Genomic DNA, 20567 nt, shown 5'->3' with positions numbered 1-20567 from the left:
GGTGAAACGGTACCACCCCTATGTGTGATGCACTGATATGTTCCATTCCATTCTATTTCGTGAAAACAATTGCTAGTTGTGACCTGGTAAACTGATACTGTGTTCCACGGATGGGTCACGACCCCACGATATGAAAACCCGCCGCCTCCGAGAACACAGCTCCCTCTGAAACATCATGGGGGATGGGAGGCTGGGGGTAGGGGACCTGGAGTCTTATGCAGCCCAGGCGGGCTGCTCTGGGGGGCTCTGGAGCCAGGAGCACATGGAAGGAACAGTACTGGGGCTCTTGCATCGGCCAATGTCCTCGTTCTGTGGATAAACAGAAGACACGAGCCTCCAGTGTCTGCAATCTGCTACCTTTCAAGAGCTTTCCAACTCAGCCTGAGAGAGGAAGGGAGGCAGGCTTGATTAGAAGGAAGAAAGCAGCCCCCTCTGCCCAAAATGCCTCTGGCACTCACAGGCGGGATGTGGCCAAGGCTTTCTCTCATCACCCGGATGCCTGTTATGAGCAAGACACCTTGTGGAAGGGCTAGGACGAAGGGACAAATGGTTTGGTGGCACTGAGCCCCCAGGCTGCTCTCCTCCCTAGCTGGTGGCTCCTTCCATCGCCGCATGCTCCACAGAACGTGCCATCTGGGGGCCTTGCTGCAGGAGATGGCTGGGACTCTGGGAGGCGGCTGAGCTGCTGCTAAGACAGAATGTGTCCCTGCGAGAATGTACACTGAGTCCAGGGGAGGCATCCAGCCTGCCTCCCTTTGAGCCGGGCTCTGCCAATCTCCGTGGGGACTGTGGGGAGAGACGGCCACTCTCTGCAAGGGGCAACTTGGAGGTGGGCGCAGAAGGCTGCAGAGACGGTTCTGGGATGGGGGAGGTCGCGGGCTGAAGCAAAATTAGCTGGTTATTCGACCAACTCTAGTTCCACACCCGAAGTGAGCAAAGTGCCTCTGGGGTCAGGTGCTTAAAGGAATCCTGTTACATTATGTGTCCTCTCCACCCCACCCCCACCACTACCCCCCCCAACCCCCGCCCGGTGCAGGGGGCAGGGAGACTTTGGAAAGGACAGGATTGGAAAAGCAGCATAAGCAAAGTGCGAGCATGGTCCTGGCTTTTAAGGAGCTTACAATCCAATCAGAAAAAGGATATTAAAACCAGAAAGCTATTAATGCACAGTACATGGGAGAATGTAAGCAAATGCTGAGTGGGGCTGGACGTACCTGCAGGGGTTCAGGGAAGGGGAGGTGTGTGGCACGTGGGGGCTGGGCCACCAGGAGGCTCTCATACAGGCCAGGGTGGGAAGGAGGAGGGAAGGAGACAATCCAAGGAAGGGGGGGGGGAGGCAGCAGGGGAGAGGCCTGGAGCTGGGAAGAAGGGAGACCAGGGTGATGCGCTCTGCAGGTGCCTGGGCGGGGAGGGAGGACAGAGGCGTCAGGTTGGAGGGTGAAGCAGTCACTGCAGACCCTGGATGCTTGGCTAATAAATGTCCCGATCTAGATCCTTTATCCTTTGGTGGCATATACGACCCACGCAGCAGGTGCATGTACCACAAGGTGGACACCAGTGCGGGAAGTGGGTACCTGTGGCAAGGCAGCCGCTGTAGGATATCTGCTGGGACTGGGCTAAACTGCCAGAGGCTGAGGCCACTGAGAGTCCCCGACCCCAGGAGGACAGATCTGTGAGTGGTGGCAGGGCGTGGTTCCGGAAGCAGACAGGCCTGCGTTCATACCCTTGCTCTGCCAACCTGGCACCATGAGGTGATGGTAACCTCTGTGGGCCTCAGTGTCCTTGTTGGTAATAACGGAGGTAGCACAGTAGTCCCTGTAGGTCACCCATCAGACATCAGTGTGCCGAGTCTGGCATACTCATAAGCCAACATATGAATTCGGAGGGGGGGAATCACCTGGACCAAATGCATGCTTTGGTCTGAATGTTTATGGCCACCCTCCCCCCCCCCCCCAGATTCATATGTTGAGATCCTAATGTGATGGCGTTTGAAGGTGGGGCCTTTGGGAGGTGATTAGGTCATGAGGGTGGGGCCCTCACGAATGGGATTAGTGCCCTTATAAAAGAGACCCCCACGGAACCCCTTGCTCCTTCCACCATGTGAGGACACAGTAAGAAGCCAGTCTATCTGCGGTCCAGAAGACGGCTCTCACCGGAACCAGACCATGCTGGCAACCCGATCTTGGACTTCAGCCCCCAGAACCCGTGAGAAGTAAATTTCTGCAGCATAGAAGCCACTGTGTGTGGTGTTCTGTTTCAGCAGCCCAATGGGCGGAGAAACCTCAATAAAGATAGTTATTCTTATTCCTCCATTTCCGTTTCTCTAGGCTGGCCCCTACCTCTTAATGCAAAATGGCAGGCTGCTACAAAGTTCACCCTATATCCAGGGGTCACCCAGGCGTGCGTCCCAGGAGCTCACCACGTGGTGACCGCCTGGCGCCATTCCCCTTCTGTGCCGGGGGGTGGGGGATCACCACATCTAGTGAGAATGACAGCTGTGATTCGCTGGGTGTCGCCTCCAGGCTTCCCACTAAAATAAACTGAGTCTGTGCCAACCAAACGTACGCAACTGATACCAGAGGGTAAGAGGGGGCAGGGAAAGGCAGTGACCTGGATGGGGAGACAGAAGGAAGAAAATCAGTCTGATCTCATTCTGTTGAGTTAAAAAAAAATACATCAAGTGCCTTCTCTGTGCTTCGCCCGGTGCTACCATGCGCCCCTCTACTGGGGAAAGAGCCACTCAAACACTGATTCCAATAATGACATATCGGAGGTTATGAGTTAAGAACGCATTAATATTATCCTTCAGGTAATTCGTGAAGGGAGGGTTTTAGTTTTAAGGGAATGGTGAGTGGGGAAACTCACGTGCCCTTGGGAGAGATAAAACCATGTCCCCGTGATCGCCTTACCCACAAGCCCCGGGAGATACCTACTCTGTCTTCACTTCCAAGGGACCTGTTGAGTGGCCGGCTGATGATGAGTGCTGACTGCTTGGTTCCCTGGAACAAAGAAATTCCACCGCCCCAAGGCCTGGGGTGGAAGCAAAGAGATGCTCTACAGAATGAGATTTCCCTTACTGCTCCGGTTCCGTGTCTCCATCAGAGACGTTTTGACAGGGAGGTCTCCTGGGAATGAAAAATGTAGAGGGGCTGGAAATTAGGGAATTGCTATCTGCAGCCTTGTTTCTTTGGGGAATTGGTTCTTCCTCGTGATTTATTTTCCCACTTTGAAATATTTCATTCATTCATCCCACAATTCATTCATGGCATTTCATCAACATGCCACTATGAAAAACTGGGCCAACTTATTATTTTTTTTTTTTTTTGCCTTTAGCACTAGAAAAAAGTTCCCCCAATTCGGTCACATTAGGTTACTTTCTGTTCTAAAAAGTGGTTCTTTATTTGAAGTGGAGTTTTAAACCAATACGCTAGAGAATGGCTGGGGGAGCTCGATAGTGACCGCACTGTAACTTCTATTTAGTTTAGCAGCATGAATAATATCAAAACAATGCGGCTGATCGTCCCTGCAGCTCCTTCGAGAACACTGGATGAGATCACGTGCGTGAAAGCACTTTGATGAGTCTGCTGTGCTCAGAGAGGCATTTTCTGGGAGCTAAAAGGGAAGAGCCCAGGCTCAGGGGTCAGACACCTGGGTTCAGATCCTGAGTTCATTATTTACTGACCCTGTGACCTTTAACAAGTTATTTATCCCTGTCAGTTGGAGGTTATGCGTATCCAGGAGCGTTTGGGATATGGTGGACTCAGCTAATGGTAACCATTATTATTATGCAAGAGCGAGGCATTACTATAATCATTATAATGATTCTTTTTATTATTTTCAGCCTTAGAATGAGTCATATGGCCTCTCTGCAACCTTCTTAATGATATTTCATTCGGGTTAATATCAAAATGAGATTGTGTTCCAGAACTACCCATGTTGGTGGGAGGTAAGGCCAAGGAGTGCAGAGCACCAAGAGACAGTTCTTCAAGGTTAAACCGTGACAGGGGAAAATACCTGGAGTGGCAAACATTTGCTTTCTCTCTAATTGAAGACCCTTAGGTGAGTTCACTTTAGTTCATATCATTTACTCCATACCGGGTCCCGGGAGGAATTCGAGGAATAAACCTCAACAGGTGCCCGACCAGAGGAGGCAGATGTGTACTCACAGGATAACGCGAGAAGTGCAGTGATACCCAGATGATGTATGCAGCTTGCGAGTGGAATCGAGGGGGCCATAGGAATCCACCATAGGATGCTCTTGGCCGCCGGTGACAGAAAGCTTGATTACAAATAGCTTAAACAATAAAGAGATGCGTTATCTTCCATAAAAAGAAGTCCTAATGGAGGAGAGGCCAGAGTTGGTTCGTTTACTGACTGGATGCAGACCCAGGTGCTTTTCACCTTCCCCTACTGCCATTGTCACTCAGCCTGCTGTGCAGATCCCCTTGTGATCGCAAGGTGGCTGCAGTAGCCAAAGGCACCGTGTATCAACAGACTAACACCTGGGGACAGATACGGGTTGGTTTCTTCTACATGCGTCTCTGTCTTTTAAAAAAAAAAAATGCTTATTTATTTATTTTGAGAGAGAGAGAGAGAGGGGGGGGGAGTATGAGCTGGGGAGGGGCAGAGAGAGAGAGAGAGAGAGAGAGAATCCCAAGCAGGCTCTGTGCTCAGCTCAGAGCCTGACGAGGGGCTCAGTCTCATGACTGTGAGATCATGACCTGAGCTGAAATACAGAGTTGGATGCTTAAGTGACTGCATCACCCAGGCATCTCCACATGCACCTCCTTTTAAGAATGAAGAAAACTTGGGGTGCCTGGGGGGCTCAGTCAGTGGAGTGTCCGACTTCGGCTCAGGTCGTGATCTCATGGTTCACGAGTTTAAGCCCCGCATCGGGCTCTGTGCCGACAGCTCGGAGCCTGGAGCCTGCTTCGGATTCTGTGTCTCCCTCTCTCTCTCTGCCCCTCCCCTGCTCGTGCTCTGTTTCTCTCTCTCTCAAAAATAAATAAAAACATTTAAAAAAAATTTTAAAAAATGAAGAAAACTTTCTGAAAAGTCCCTCCTTCACCACAGCAGACTTCTAACCTTGTCTAACCAAGTCACCAGACAGACACCTGTGAAAAATCACAATAAAGAGAAGGAGGGCAATGCCAAAATGACATTTAGATCAGTCAAAATTTACCCAAGCCATGGGGGGAGAGGGAGGGAATAGATGTTGAAATAAAACAGGCTTGGCCAGCCCTAAAGAAAAGTTGAGCTAGGCAGCCAAAGGAGCCCTCAACAGCATCTAACAGCCTCAGGGTGAGAGATTAGGAATCAGGAGGGCTTTCTGGAGGAGGTGATTCCTCGGCTGAGACTAAAGCCTTGCTACTGTAAGTGGGGACTATGGACAAGCAGCGTGGACATGGCCTGGGGCTTGTTAGAAATGTAGAATTTCAGGTCTGTCCCAGACTTACTGAATCAGCATCTGCCTTTGTAAGAAATGCCCAGGTGAACAGCATAACACACTGAGGTTTGAGAAACCCAATATAAACAGGAGGCATGAACAGGAGGCGGCCGAGCAAAAGTGTATGAAAATGGAACGGGGGGGCGCCTGGGTGGCGCAGTCGGTTAAGTGTCCGACTTCAGCCTGGTCACGATCTCGCGGTCCGTGAGTTCGAGCCCCGCGTCGGGCTCTGGGCTGATGGCTCAGAGCCTGGAGCCTGTTTCCGACTCTGTGTCTCCCTCTCTCTCTGCCCCTCCCCCGTTCATGCTCTGTCTCTCCCTGTCCCAAAAATAAATAAACGTTGAAAATGGAACGGGACTAGGAAATGGGAGAGGTGACCTCACAAACAAAGGTAGTAGAGGAAAAGTGATGTCCCTGAAGAATTTGTAAGAGTTTACAGGTTCCGCTGCAGGTGTCGTCCTGTTTCTCTAGATCTGTTGTCCTGGACGGTGTGTAGATTGCGCCATTTTTGTATGGCTGCTAAACAAACTGCTTTAAAACTTAGAAAACTGAAACAACAATCCCTTTATTGTTTCTCACAATTTTATGGGTCAGAAATTCGGGCAGGGTTCTGCTGGGCGATTGTTCGGCTTCACACGGTGTCAGCACAATGGTGTTCAGGCTGGTGGCTGGGCTGGGCTTCAGGGTCCAAGATGGCTGGGCTCACGTGCTTGGTGGCTTGGTAGAGTGGCTAGAAGGCTCCGCCTGGCAATCCCCCGCTCCCTCTCCTTGTAGTCTTATTGCCTCTTTGTGTGGCTTCTCCAGTGAGGTAATCAGCTAGAGCTAAAGGTGGAAGCTACCAGTTCTTGTGAAGGTTAAGCCCGGAACTGGCAAATTTCATTTCTGCCCTACGCTCTGAGTTAAAGTCATAATAGACCAGTCCAGAATCCAGGGGAAGGGGGACAATATCCCACTTTGTAATGGGAAGAATGTCAAAGAATTTACGGGCAATCTTTAACCTACCAGACACTAATCCATTATTTCCCCAATAACCCTGAGGTGGTTATTATTAGTTTACAGATAAGGAAATGGAGGCCCGATGTGGTTAAGTAACTCGCCCAAGGTCAGCGCTTAGTAAGGGAAAGTGTCAAGATTGGAACTCAATCAGTCTGGCTCCAGCACTCGTACTTAACCACTGCCCCATGACTGTTTCCCCTAAGGAAGGCCACACTTACCAAGAATTAGACAGAGTAAGTTTCTATATTTTTAAGCCACAAGGAAGGTTACAGCTCCTTTTCTCCGAAGAACCATTTCATGGCCCTCCTGTTGGCAAACTCATTCTCCACGACACACGTGTTGAATAGCCCACTTATACTTTTAATGCCCTGGTTGGGGCCCCACATTTTTAAAACGCTTTTGATCTCTTCTTTCTGTGTCCAGTAACCCTAGCCTGGGTGTGGAGGATCCAGCAGCAGATTAAATGCATTTCAAATAATGAGAAGACAAAACCCTGCCTTCGCTGCCCCCACTCCTCCCCTGGATTGTTGACGGATTATTTACTGTGTTTGCCTTGACTTGAGCTATTTAATTTTTCCAAAACAGATGCAGCCGATTGATTAATGGCATTCCCCACTAAAAGTCAGAAATGTCAGCGAGACTCTTAGAAGCCAGTGTCATTCTGGACGAGGACAATAGATACGGCTGAGAAACAGGGACCTGTGCCAAGTATTCTTGAGGCTACGAGGTCATGTGCCACTTTTCTGCTAAGAGAGAGAGATATATATAAGGGCAAGGGAAACAGGAGTTTGGGGGTTGGGAAAGGCTGGGCATGGGCTAATAATAGGACGGATCACATGACACCTAAGTCACCTCGAAAGAGGCTTAGTTGGTGGAGGTGAATTAAAGTGCTCGGAATTAAGGACATTTCTTCAAATATCCCCTGATGTGTAAAAATAGACCCAAGGAAATAATGTGTGTGATGAAGGGGTATGGCGAGGTTAGGCCGACCTCCCTTCAGAGGGCTTTTGCGATTTGCTAAGCAGGACTGGCTACATAATTTGTGGGGCGCAGTGTGAAATGCCAACGTGGGGTCCCTTGTTTAAAAATCTTTAAATTAAACGGTGCCTGGGTGGCTCAGTCGGTTGAGCGTCCGACTTCGACTCAGGTCACGATCTCACGGTTCCTGAGTTCAAGTCCCGCAACGGGCTCTCTGCTGTCAGTGCACAGGCCGCTTGGGATCCGCTGTCCCCCTGTGTCTCCGTCCCTCGCCCGCTTGTGCACTCTCTCTCTCAAAAATGAATAATAAAAAAAACATTTAATACAATCTTCAAGATGGTGGTAACAAAGCATTAAACCACACAAGCGCGGGGCCCTTCTGAGTGCGGAGGCCCTGAGCCACGATGCGGGCCTGTGCCCAAGACGCGGGCCCTGCTGGGAGAGGCCGGTGCCCGATTTCTCTAGAGCTCAGCAACAGTGAGTGAATCCGACAGTGACTTGCGGGGTGGCCCCAGGCAAAACTGTGCAGGGCCAGTTTGTTTAGGAGCTGGTTTCCAGCCTGCGCCCCTTCCTCCGCCCCTCCAGGCCTCCTCCTACCTCAGTCACCCATGACTCTCTGGCTCTCTCCCCTGCTCCAGCCCCGCCCCTCAGGAAACCTGCGGGCAGGAGAGGATCCAGAAGGGTTCCAGACATTGAGGTGTAAATGATACTATTTGGAGTGCTCCCCCTACGTGTTTGTATTTTTCCAGACGTTTAAGCCTCAGGCAAAGCGATGATGGAATTTCAGGTATTATCCGATTCATGGGAAAATTAATTTTTTTTTTTTTTTTTTAATAAGCTGGGAGGTTTGCCCAGAGCCTTGAGATCACGCTGTGAGAGGCCTCCACTCACTCTGGCAGTCGTGGAGGGCTGTGGCTCTCTGCTGTCAGGAGCGTTTATCCTGGAGGGTGCGAGTGTCAGCCTCGTCTTTCGTGAACGGGGCTGGGAGGACCCTTCTCAAAAGGGTGGATGGTAGGACATGCTTAGACACTGTCCACAGGCTGGGAATTGTCTACAGGCTGAGTTGCATTTTGGTTATACACCTGTCGTCTGTCTCTCATCCACCCCACCCCTACCCCTCCATGACCACTCAGCAATTCCAAAGGACACAGCTCACTTCTCAGCAGGCCTGCACTGTCCTTTCTCTGACACCCTCTGAATACCGGGGACACCCCCGAGGTGGCTGCCGGTGTCTCAGGGCCTTTGCCCCCCTACCCCCCAATAAGCACTTGATGCAGGGGAGGGCTCTTCTTGCTAGAAGGGTTGGACGCCCTCTGGACATCCCAAAGCAGGCTCTGCTCCCCTTCTCTCGGGCCTGCTGTGGATTGCTTGTCCTTCCCCCAGCTGAGTGTCAAAGGAAACGCCTTCTGTAACCACAAACCACCAGGGCCTCCCTCATTTCTCAGATGAACTTGGCTTCTAGGAAGTGGTTGTGGCCCACAAAGCCACGGCGTGAGCCCGGGAGAAGCTCATTTCAGTCACGCAAGGCCAGGGAGAAGCTCGGCCTCGCGCAGGAGGTTAATAATAGAGCCCATCCTAGAGGCCGTCCGGGAAAGCCTTTGGAATTTTCTGTCTTCAGATATGCCTCGGATGGAGCCATTCAGAAGCACTTTATTCTCTAGGCCCTTCTCTGTGGCAACCTGGCTCTAGAAGGAAGATTGTTTCAGTTCTGGTTTTGAAACCTCGGGGGCTAGGACTGTTTTAGGGTTTGAAGCCAAAACATATCGGGCAAATGAAAACCTCTCACTCACCAGGAATCTTCACTCTTCGTTTTCAAACACATCAAAAGGTGTGTCAACAGCATTGACTGAAGGTCTATTCTGTGAAGAAGTGTGGACGGGGCACTGCGGGGAAATTTGCAGGACCGTGTATTAATAGCTCATTCATCCATCTTTAGCCATTTAATTCAATTTCGTGAATCAAACCAAATCAGAACTACCCACTGAGCTTTACTAACCACAAACCCTGCCTTCGAGGGATGCCGGAAATACAGAGGTAGTAATGTATAAAAAGTCACTCCCGAGAGCCTCCCACCTGACGGAGGAAGCGGCAAAGGCAAAGGCAAAGGCACGAATAGATTCGGCCAGGGGAACTGTGATAAATGCAACAAGGGAAGCTGACCGGAGGTGTGCCAGGGATTCTGCAAAGGGACCTGTCCTGCTGAGTCGGAAAAATGACAAAATGCGGTTTTTGATTAGGAACTCATTACCGGACACTTTAGGTATTCAATAGGTACCTGCTGGGAACTGCTAAGTAAGGTGGGCATGGGTGCAGGCCTGGGAAGGCTGGTTTAAGAATTCACGGGCAGAAGCGACAGCGAGGCACAGGCACGGTGGGTGACAGGTGCCACTCGCAGCCGGTCTGATGAGTCTAGGGGGGCAGCCAGCCGTTCTGTTTCTTCATCCATCACCATCCTCTCCATCTAGTCATCCATCCATGACGTCACACTGGCAGTGAGGGACAAACCAGGGGGGACGACTGACATTGCAGAAGCAGTGAGTAGGAGCTAGAAAGCATTTGCAGAATAGGAAGTGGGATCACAGCGGGGACCGGCGGAACGGGGGCCTGACGTTCGGTGGCAGATGGGGAAGGAGGCAGAGGTAGAACCCAAAGCCTGGGCCAGGGGCCAGAGACGGGGCCAGCAGATGAGGTGACCGCGTGCAGGCACCCCAGATGTGCTCACTGAGTCTCTGTGACGCAACCTCCAGAGGGGCATTTAGGCCAGGCACGAATTCTGTAGTAAGCACTACTTGTATGCACAGCCTTGTGCCGGGTGAGAGAAAGATCCAAGAGAAGTACATGAGGTGGTCTCTGTCCTGACAGAGCTTATAATCCAGCTGAGCAAAGGAGGAAAAATGGAAAAGAAACAAGTGGGTCGTGATACGAGAACAATTGTGAGAGTGTGCATGTAAAGTGTGAATGAGTCGTGGCAACGGGAAGAGGTTAACTGCAGTCTAGACTCACCTCATTGGTACGGAAGGGGTGCCTGGTTGCGCTAGGAAGTCACGGGAAGCGTGCCCAGGAAGGGAGTTTTGAACAAGACCTCCAAGAGTGGCCGGTCGGACTCTTCTCCTCCGCAGGGCCGCGGCTGTGGTGATAGTCTATCTGACCCCATCCTTGTCGCCGCAGCGACACCCGCACTCACGGCTGCCATGACTGAGCAGATGACACTGGGTGACGCCCTCAAGGGCCACACGGGCTGGGTGACTCAGATCGCCACCACTCCCCAGTTCCCAGACATGGTACTTACAGTCTGCCCCTCGAGATAAGACCGTCATCGGGCAGAAGCTGACCAGGGCTGAGAACAACTCTGGCATCCCACAGAGTGCTCTTAGGGGTCATTCCCACTCTGTTAGTGATGTGGTGGTCATCTCCTCAGCTGGCCAGTTTGCCCTCTCAGGCTCCTGGGAGCCTCCTGGCCGCCTCGTCTCTGGGATCTCACAATGGGTACCACCACATGCAGATTTGTAGGGCATACCAAGGATGTGCTGAGTGTGGCTTTCCCCTCTGACAACTGCCACATTGTTTCTGGCTCCTGAGATAGAACCATCAAGCTGGGGAATATTCTGGGTACACGCAAATATACTGTCCAGGATGAGAGCCATTCAGAGCGGGTGTCTTGTGTCTGCTTTTCACCCCATGGCAGCAATCCCATCATTGTCTCCTGCGGCTGGGACAAGCTGGTCCAGGTATGGGGCCTGGCTAACTTTAAGCTGAAGACCAATCACATGGGCCACACAGGCTGCCTGAACACTGTGACTGTCTCTCCATGGATCTCTCCATGCTTCTGGAGGGAAGGATGGCCGGGCCATGTTGTGGGACCTCAACGAAGACAAGCACCTTTATACACTAGATGGTGGGGACATCATCAATGCCCTGTGCTTCAGTCTAATGGATACTGCCTCTGGGCTGCCACGGGCCCCAGCATCAAGATCTGGGACATGGAAGGCAAGGTCACTGTAGAGGCACGGAAGCAGGAAGTAATCAGTACCAGCAGCAAGGCGGAGTCACCCCAGTGTCCCTGTCTGGCCTGGTCTGCTGATGGCCAGACTCTGTTTGCTGGCTTCAACAGATAACCTGGTGTGAGTGAGACAGGTGACCATCAGCACTACTAGAAATATGTGGCAGAGCTTTAGAAGTAAAACATTGGTTCGCTAGAGAGAGAGAGAGAGAGAGAGAGAGAGAGAGGCTGGCCAGTCCGATATGGGCAGGCAGGGGACCTCTGCCTCAGCCTGTAGGTTGCTATTAGCCCCAGCCACCTGTTGTCCTTGGTACGGGTGTGGTCTGAGCCAGTGGTGCTCTGGAGCTGGCTCGCACACGCTTGGGAGAGCCGACTTTGTGTATCTCTTCTCAACTTGCTTTCCCGTGACATCATGCGGGTAGCTTGAAATGGACCCAAACGGCACCGTTTACACCGCAGACATCCGTAAATGCTTCTTACCTGGGAATTTCTTTCCCCCAGGATTTCTGACGTATCAGCCACGCTTTGCCCCTGACCCGTTTTCCCCTGGGAAAGGAGAGAACCAAATCACCACTTCCGGGAGGAGCCTTTTCAACCTGGATCTAATTCAGATTTTATTTTTATCTCACATGCCAACACAGAGTTTAAGAGTTCATTTCCAAAAACAGGCACTTTTCATTCCCTACCTAGAGGCTGTGCTGCTGGCACCAGGGAGCCGAAGATGAGTGTGACGCAGTGAGTGGCAAGGAAAAAGGGCACCAATCGACGGCAAAGTCAACCGGCAAGGGCTTTGACGGAGGTCCCTTAGGATGCCGGAGGAACACGGGAGGAGGCTGGAGTGGATAGAGAGCCAGGAAGCGCTTTCCCAAGAAAGCACCGCTTGTCCTGACTCCTGAGAGGGAATTCCAGGTGGAGGAAACATGCCAGCAAAGGCAAAGGGAGGCTTGAGGGCTTTCTGCTCTGTGCGCTGTCATTTGTAAGGTTGGAGCAACACAGAGGAGCCACAGAGGGTGCTGGGCAGGGAGTCAGAGGCCCCTGATGGTGTTAAGAGCATGTGAACGTTCCTAACGGTGAAGGTCAGTCAGGGAGCTGGGTGCAGGCAGCAGGGTGTGGGGAAGCTGCCAGGACCAGAATAAGGAAAGGCCGAGGAGACTGGTCTGTTTCCCTACCCGTTCTCGCCTGGCTTCTATGAAGCCCTTTCAGGGCTTCTCACTAAGGTTTCTGGGTCTGGGAGGAAAGTCGGGGCTTCCCCGCTTACTGCAGACATGGGGCAGATGCAGTTCTTCCAGGACTTCCCCAGCCAAGGCCTGACTTCTCAGATCTACAGTAGCTGAGCCTTCCTGGCGCCCGTGACCACCTGTTCCTATGGTGATGTCCACCGCCTTCTTTCTCTTTTACTTAGCACAATGCTTTTCAGATTCACAAGAGTTGTTACCTAACAGTGATCATTTTGCCTTTATTATTGCTGAGGAGTATTCTACCATACGGTTGTACCACGTTTTGTTTATACATTCACTGAATGAAGGACGTGTGGCATGTGTCTAATTTGGGGGAATTATGAATGCAGCTACTCTGGACGTTGGTGCACAAGTCATTATGTCAATTATGTCAATGTATATTGACATTTAGTTCTCTAGAGTAAATACCCAGAGTGGGATGTCCGGGTCGAATGGTAAGTGTACGTTTAACTCTAAAAAAACTGTCCAACTGTTTTCCAGAGTCGCTATACCAGTTTGCACTCCCACCTGCAGGTACGCGACAGTTTCAGTTGCTCCCTGTCCTCATCAGCCAGCCCTTGATATTGTCAATGTATTTTTACTTTAGCTATTCTGGTAAGTGTGTAGGGATATCTCGTTGTGATTTCAATTTGCATTTTCCTAATAGCTCATGATGCTGGGCATCTTTTATTGGCCATCCTTATATATCCTCTTCGGTGATCTATCCAAATATTTTTCTCACTTTTTAACTGGGTTGTTTGGCTTCTTATTGTTGAGTTTTGAGTATTCTTTAGATATTGTGGGAACAGGTCCATGGTTGGAATTGTGACTTGCAATCACAGTATTTGCCAGTTTTTTCTCTCAGTCTGTAGCCTTTTCATTTTCAGAGCAAAAGTTTCTAATTTTGATAGGCTTCAATCTATATGTTTGTCTTTTATGGAATATGCTTTTGGTGTCATGTCGGAGAACTCTTTGCATAATCCAGGTCATTATGATTTTCTCCTATGTTTTTTTTTCCTAAAAGTTTTACATTTTACACTTAGATCTATGACTTATTTTCAGTTAATTTTTGTATAAGGTTTGAGGTATGAGGCAGGGCTTATTGTTTTGCATATGGATGGTCAATTGTTTCAAAATCATTTGTTAAAAAGACTCTCTTTTCTTCGCTGAATGGCTTTTGCGTGGCTGTCAAAGATTAAATGCACATTTTTATGTGTCTATTTTTGGAGTTTATTATGTTCTCCTGATCTATTTTCCTACCTCTTCACCAATACCATACCGTTTTGAGTCCTGTAACTTTATAGTAAGTTTTAACATCATGTAGTTAGATTCCTCTAACCTATTCTTTTCAAAGTTACTTTGGATGTTCTGAGTCCTTTGCATTTCTATATGAACTTGAAATCTTCTCATTAATATATGCAAAAAGGCCTACTGAGATTTTGGTTTGTATTGCACTAAAGCCATATGTAGATTTAGGGAGAATTGACAACTTAATTACACTGAGATTTCCATTCTATGAATATGATGTGTCTCCATTTATTTAGGTCTTCTGACTTTTTAATCATCATTTTATAGCTTTTAGCATGTTTTATAAGATTTATGCATGCATTTGTAACATGTCCATGTTTTCTAAGATTTATGCCCTTGTAAGTATTTCATTCTTTTTAGCTGTTATAAATGGAATGGTTTTTGTAATTTTAGTTTCCAATTGCATATCACTAGTATACAGAGACACAATAAATTTTTGTATGTCAACATTGGATCCTGCAACTTTGCTAGCCACACTTTGTTCTAGAAGGTTTTTAGTAGAGCTGTGGAATCTTCTATATAGATGATCATGTCATTTGTGAATAGGGATGGTTTTATTTCTTCTTTAAAATTGATTGCTTTTAATTTCTTTTTCTTGCACTATTGCACTGGCTAAGACTTCCAGTATTATGTGGAATTAAGAGCATTGATAATGGATATCCTAGCCCTCTTTCTGATCCTAGGATGAAAACATTTTAGGGAGAAATCTTTTACCATTAAGTCTAATGTTAGCTGAAAGTTTTGGAAAAAATTCCCCTCTTCCTAACTTGCTATGAGTGCTTATCATGAATGGATGTTATATTTTGTCAGATGCTTTTTTGCATGTCTTGATAAGATCACTTAGTTTTCCATCTTTAGATGATTAACATGGTAAATTATATTATTGATTTTTGAATATTGAATCAGCCTTGCACTCTTGGGATGAATCTCTGTTAATTATGGTGACTATTTCTTTTTGTATATTGCTGTATTTCATTTGTTAATATTTTGTTGAGGATTTTTATTTCATTTATGGTCATGAAAAATATTGATCTGTAGTTTTCTTTTTTCTATACTGTATTTTTATGGCTTGGTAGCAGTAAAATGTTGGCGTTATAAAATGAGTTCAGAATTATTCCCCTCTGTTTTCTGAAAGAAAGTATGTAGAAATTGGTGTTGCTTCTTCTTTATATGTTTGGTAGAATTTTACAAAGGCTACAATCTGGAACTGGAGATTCTTTTTGGGGAAGATTTTAACTACAAATTTAATTTCTTTAATAGTTATAGAATTATTCAAGTTATCTACTCTAGCTGGAATGACATTTACTAGTTTGTGGTTTATAAGGAATTGGTCTATTTAATCTAAGTTGTTGATAGCTGTGCACAGAGTTGCTCGTAGTATTTTTTATTATTACTGTCCTTGTAATGTCTGTGGCTTCTGCAATGATACTGCCTCTTTCATTCCTGATAGCAGTAATTTGTGTTTTCTTTCTTATTTTGTCAGTCTTTCTAGAGACTTATCAAGTTAATTGATTTTTTCTCTAAGAACCAGCTTTTAGTTTTAGTGATTTTCCTTTATTGTTTTTTTCTTCAATTTCATTGATATCTGCCTTTATCTTTATTATTTACTTTCTTCTTTTTTTATTAAAAATTTTTTTTTAATGTTTATTTGTTTTTCAGAGAGAGAGAGAGAGAAGCAGAGTGAGCAGGGAAAGGGCAGAGAGAAAGGGAGACACAGAAGCTGAAGCAGGCTCCAGGCTCTGAGCTGTCAGCACAGAGCCCCATGCGGGACTCAAATCCACGAACTGTGAGGTCATGATCTGAGCCAAGGTCAGATGCCCAACTGACTAAGCCACCCAGGCACCCTACTTTCTTCTTCTTGATTTATGCTTATTTTGCTCTCCTTTATCTAGTTTCTTAGGGTAGAAGCTTAGCTTATTTATTTGATACCTTTTTCCTTTTCTAGTATAGGCGTTTTTAGTGCTATAAATTTCCCTCCAAGCACTGCTTTAGCTGTGTCCCACAGATTTTCAGATATTGCATTTTCTTTTTTGTGCAGTTTCACGGAAACTTTTTCCTTGATCCATGGATTATATTTAAGTTTTTAAAATTTTCAAGTGTTTGGAGACTTTCCTGTTGTTCACTTGGAAAAAATGTGTATTCTACTGTTTTCGGTTAATAATTAGGTTCAGTTGGTTGATGATATCAATCAGTTCTTGTATATTCTTGCTGATTTTTTTCTACTCACTAGTACTATTACTGAGAGAAGGGTGTTCAAGTTTGCAACTATAATTATGTGTTTGTCTACTTTTTCTTTCATTTTGGTCCATGTTCATTTCATGTATTTTCTTTTTTTAGTGTTTACTTATTTTTGAGAGAGAGGCAGAGAGAGACAGAGCGTGAGAGGCGGAGGGGCAGAGAGAGAAGGAGTCACAGAATCTGAAGCAGGCTCCAGGCTCTGAGCTGTCAGCACAGAACCCGACACGGGGCTTGGACTCACAGACTGTGAGATCATGACCTGAGCTGAGGTCGGACGCTTAACCGAATGAGCCACCCAGGCGCCCCGTTTCATGTATTTTCAAAGCCTGTTCCTTAGGTGTACACACATTTAAGATTATTATGCCTTTGGGGTTAATCGACACTTTTAGTAATATGTAATATCTCTCTTTACCTTTGAGAACTTTCTTTGCTCTGAAACCTACTTTGATACTAATATAACCTTTGTGGTTAAGCAAACTCTAAAATGACTCCCAGTGAAGTTCACTTTCTGGTGGTCATGCCTTTATATAATTCCCTCCTCTTGAGTATGGGTTGACCCTAGTTACTTGCTCCCAACCAATAGAACATAGCAAAGGTGATGGGATGTCATATTCATGATTAGATTACAGAAGATTAGTCTTGCTAGCAGAGTGCCTCCCTCCCTTTCTAGCATTGATGAAGCAAGTTGCTATGTTGGAAAGGTTTCATTACAAACAACTGAGATGTCCTTGAGCCAATAGTCTAAAAGGAAGTGAAGCCATCGGTCCAGCTACCATCAAAGATTTGTATCCTGACAAAAACTATATCTCTCAGGACTCTCCAGAGAAATAGAACCACTAGGATATAAACAGATTTAAGAGGAAATTTATCATAGGAATTGTTTCATGCAATTTGAATATGATTTGTCTGGGTATGGATTTTTTTAGACTGATCCTGTTTGGGATGCATTTCGTTTCTTGAAACTTTGGGTTTTGTCTTTTGCCAAAATTGAGAGGTTTCCAGCCATTATTTCTTCAAGTACTTTTTCTTTTTTCTTTTTAAAAAATTTTTAAATGTTTATTTATTTTTGAGAGAGAGAGAGAGAGGCAGAATGTGAGAAGGGGAGAGGCAGAGAGAGGGGGAGACACAGAATCTGAAGCAGGCTCCAGGCTCTAAGCTGTCAGCACAGAGCCTGATGCAGGGCTCAAACTTATGAACTGTGAGATCACGACCTGAACTGAGGCCAGACACTTAACTGACTGAGCCACTCAGGCGCCCCTCAAAACTTCCCTCTTTCCTATCCCTTTCTAGAAGTGTGACAACGCAAACAGTAGACATTTTGTTGCTCTCCTACAGATCAATGAGGCTGTGTTGTTGTTTATCAATCTTTTTTCTTTCTGTTGTTCACATTGGAATATTTCTATTGACCTATCTTCAAGTTCATGGACTCCTCTGTCGTCTCCAATCTGCTAATAATTCCACTCAGTTGGTTTTTAAATTTCAGTTATGGTACTTTTCAGTTCCAAAATTTCCATTTAGTTCTTCTTTTTGTCTTGTATTTCTTTGCTGATTCTTTCTCTTTAAGATTTATTTTGAGAGCATTTGTATTGCCCTTTCAAGATTTTTTTTTTTTAACGCTTTAGGATCTTTGTCAGGTAATTGCAATATCTCCATCATTTCCTTGTTGGTGTCTATTACCTGTTTTTTTCCACTTGAGTTGAGAATTCTGTGATTCTTCATAGGGAGTAATGTTGGATTGTATTCTTGACATTATGATTATTAGGTTATGAGATTTTGGGTCTTGCTTGAATCATATGAGTATTGCTGATATTTTTGTTTCAGTGGACAATTGATGATTATATTTAGACCCAAGTTTCTACTTGCCTTCTGTAGGCTGAGGCTACAATGTCAGTTCCGCTTTCAGTCTTTGTAATACTATCCAGATCTGTCTCATGAGTAACCACCAAGTAGCCATTCCAGGACCTGGGTGGAAATATATTTGTTAGTATAGTTCTTAATGTCTTTGATATGCTCATTAGGATTAGATCTACACATGTGCACACATATGCAGGTTGGGGGGTGAGCCCAGAAATTCACTGGGTCATCACTCTGCCATCTCTGTGATCTCCCCGGTACCTCTCCGCTCCCTAGGACTCACTTTTTTTTTTCCATCTCCCATATAATTGCAGTTTGTCTGTGGCCAAGTGGTAGGAGGACAGAAAGAAAGAAAAAAAAAAAAAACAAAAAAACAGCAGTGAGATTTGGCCTCACCTCCATGGAAGCACTGGCTTCACTGAATGGTGAGGAAAGTTCTCCTCCCTTGGAATTTTGGCTCCTGAAGGCTACCATCACAGAATTGCCTGGGAGGGAGCAAGAGAATGAGGGAAAGCTGGATAATTTCCCCCAGTCTCTCTGAGCTTTAGAACTTCCCTTTAGCACTTCTGAAACCGGAACTAGAGGGTTTCTCCTAGAGTTTTCCTTGTCTACCCCGGTGTTCAGTGTAGGTTTTCCAACGAACTTGGGCTAGAAGGACACAGAAGGGAAAAAATTAGTAAGGTGACTGTTAGATTGAAGATACTTTATTTTTGGTGTTCCATCTCGGCTGTTGACTGCTATTTACTTTTTAGAATCTTCTAGTAGTTGGCCATGTATTCTGTCCAGGTTTTATACTTGCATTCAATGGAAGCGAAAGTATGGTGTGTGCTCACGTCATCTTACCTGGAACTGGCTCCCTCACTGTTGTTTGAATGCACATTTCTATGGTTATTTGTGAGATTGAGTGCCTTTTCACGTTATCAATTCCCATCACGTATTTTCTTCTGTGAATCATATTCATATCTTATGACTATTTTAATTCCTAGGTTTTCCCCCTTATTAATCGTAGGAGATTTTTTTTTTTTAATTTTTTTTTTTCAACGTTTATTTATTTTTGGGACAGAGACAGAGCATGAACGGGGGAGGGGCAGAGAGAGAGGGAGACACAGAATGGGAAACAGGCTCCAGGCTCTGAGCCATCAGCCCAGAGCCCGACGCGGGGCTCGAACTCACGGACCGCGAGATCGTGACCTGGCTGAAGTCGGACGCTTAACCGACTGCGCCACCCAGGCGCCCCTAATCGTAGGAGATTTTTATCCTGAATCAGAAGGCTTTGATTATTTTCTATGTGACAAATACATTTTACCCTTGAGTTCCTCCTGCTTTTGGCTTTAAATTGTTCATAGCTAATGTTCTTAATGTAATCAAGAATATAAATTTGATAAATTAGTCAAATTTATTAATCTTTTCCTTTGACTTCTGTTTTTGGTAACTTTTTTTTTTTTTTTAGGATGGGCTTTTTAACTCCAAGGTCACTATTATATTCACCTATTATTTCTAATACTCATATGTTTGCTTTCTTACATTTAGACATGTTATTCACTAGAATTATTTTTGTGAATGATATATGTTAGGGATGTAGCTTAGTACTTTTTCCTAAATATGTTGCCATTTTTTCCAACACCATTTATTATACTTTATTTTATCTGCTGATTTTATCAACTACTAAGTTTCCGTATACACAATGCTTTGTTTAAAAAACTTTTTAATGTTTATTTTTGAGAGAGAGAGAGACAGAGCACGAGTGGGGGAGGGGCAGAGAGAGGGAAACACAGAATTTAAAGCAGGATCCAGGCTCTCAACTGTTAGCACAGAGCCTGATGTGGGGCTCAAACTCACGAACTGGGAGATCGTGACCTAAGCCAAAATCGACACTTAACTGACTGAGCCACACAGGCACCCCAACAATGCTTTGTTTTAGAATTATATTCAGTTCCACTGGCCTATTCATTTGTTCTTTCAAAATATTATATTATTTTAATGAATGTCGTTTTATAATATGCTTTAGTAAGTAATAGGCCAGTGACTTTCCTAACCATTTTTCTTTCTCAAAATTGCCCTTAATATTCCTGGCATTTATATTCTTTCATATAAATTATAGAATCAACCAATTGGGGGGATACTGAAGTGCATTAAATTTATAGGTTAATTTGGGGAGAATTTTTAATAAATACTGTATTTTAGTCATCTTATTTATGAACATGGTGTATACCTTCATTTATTCAAGTCTCCTTTTATGTTCTCCTGGAAAGCTTTATAGCTTTTTCTCCATGGAGATGTGTGGGCATTTTATGAAATATATTCCCAGATATTGTATAATTTTATAGATATTTTAAAGGGTATTGTTTCCAATATTTTTAGTTTTTTTATTTATTTTGAGAGAGAGAGAGAGAGAGAATGAGTGGGAGAGGGGCAGAGAGAGAGGGAGGGAGAGAATCTTAAGCAGGCTCTGTGCTGTTAGCACAGAGCCCAATGTGGGACTCGATCTTGTGAACTGTGAGATCATGACATGAGCTGAAACCAAGAGTTC

At 46.0% G+C, this 20567-nt stretch overlaps 1 long non-coding RNA gene and 1 pseudogene across 1 annotated transcript; one reads left to right on the top strand and one right to left on the bottom strand.

Annotated features, from left to right (window-relative positions):
• Positions 1–7578: 7578 nt before the first annotated feature.
• Positions 7579–10530, bottom strand: LOC115505552. The gene is made up of 4 exons (XR_003966053.2): positions 10424–10530; positions 9696–9906; positions 9211–9303; positions 7579–9105 (listed from the first exon to the last, which is right to left on the bottom strand). It is a non-coding gene; the product is annotated as an uncharacterized LOC115505552 (long non-coding RNA).
• A 48-nt stretch (positions 10531–10578) lies between these two features.
• Positions 10579–11617, top strand: LOC115504832 (annotated as a pseudogene).
• The last annotated feature ends 8950 nt before the right edge of the window (positions 11618–20567 follow it).

Source organism: Lynx canadensis, chromosome F1 (assembly GCF_007474595.2).
Source record: "Lynx canadensis isolate LIC74 chromosome F1, mLynCan4.pri.v2, whole genome shotgun sequence".
Classification (NCBI taxonomy): domain Eukaryota; kingdom Metazoa; phylum Chordata; class Mammalia; order Carnivora; family Felidae; genus Lynx; species Lynx canadensis.
This window is presented reverse-complemented; position numbering and strand designations above follow the sequence as displayed.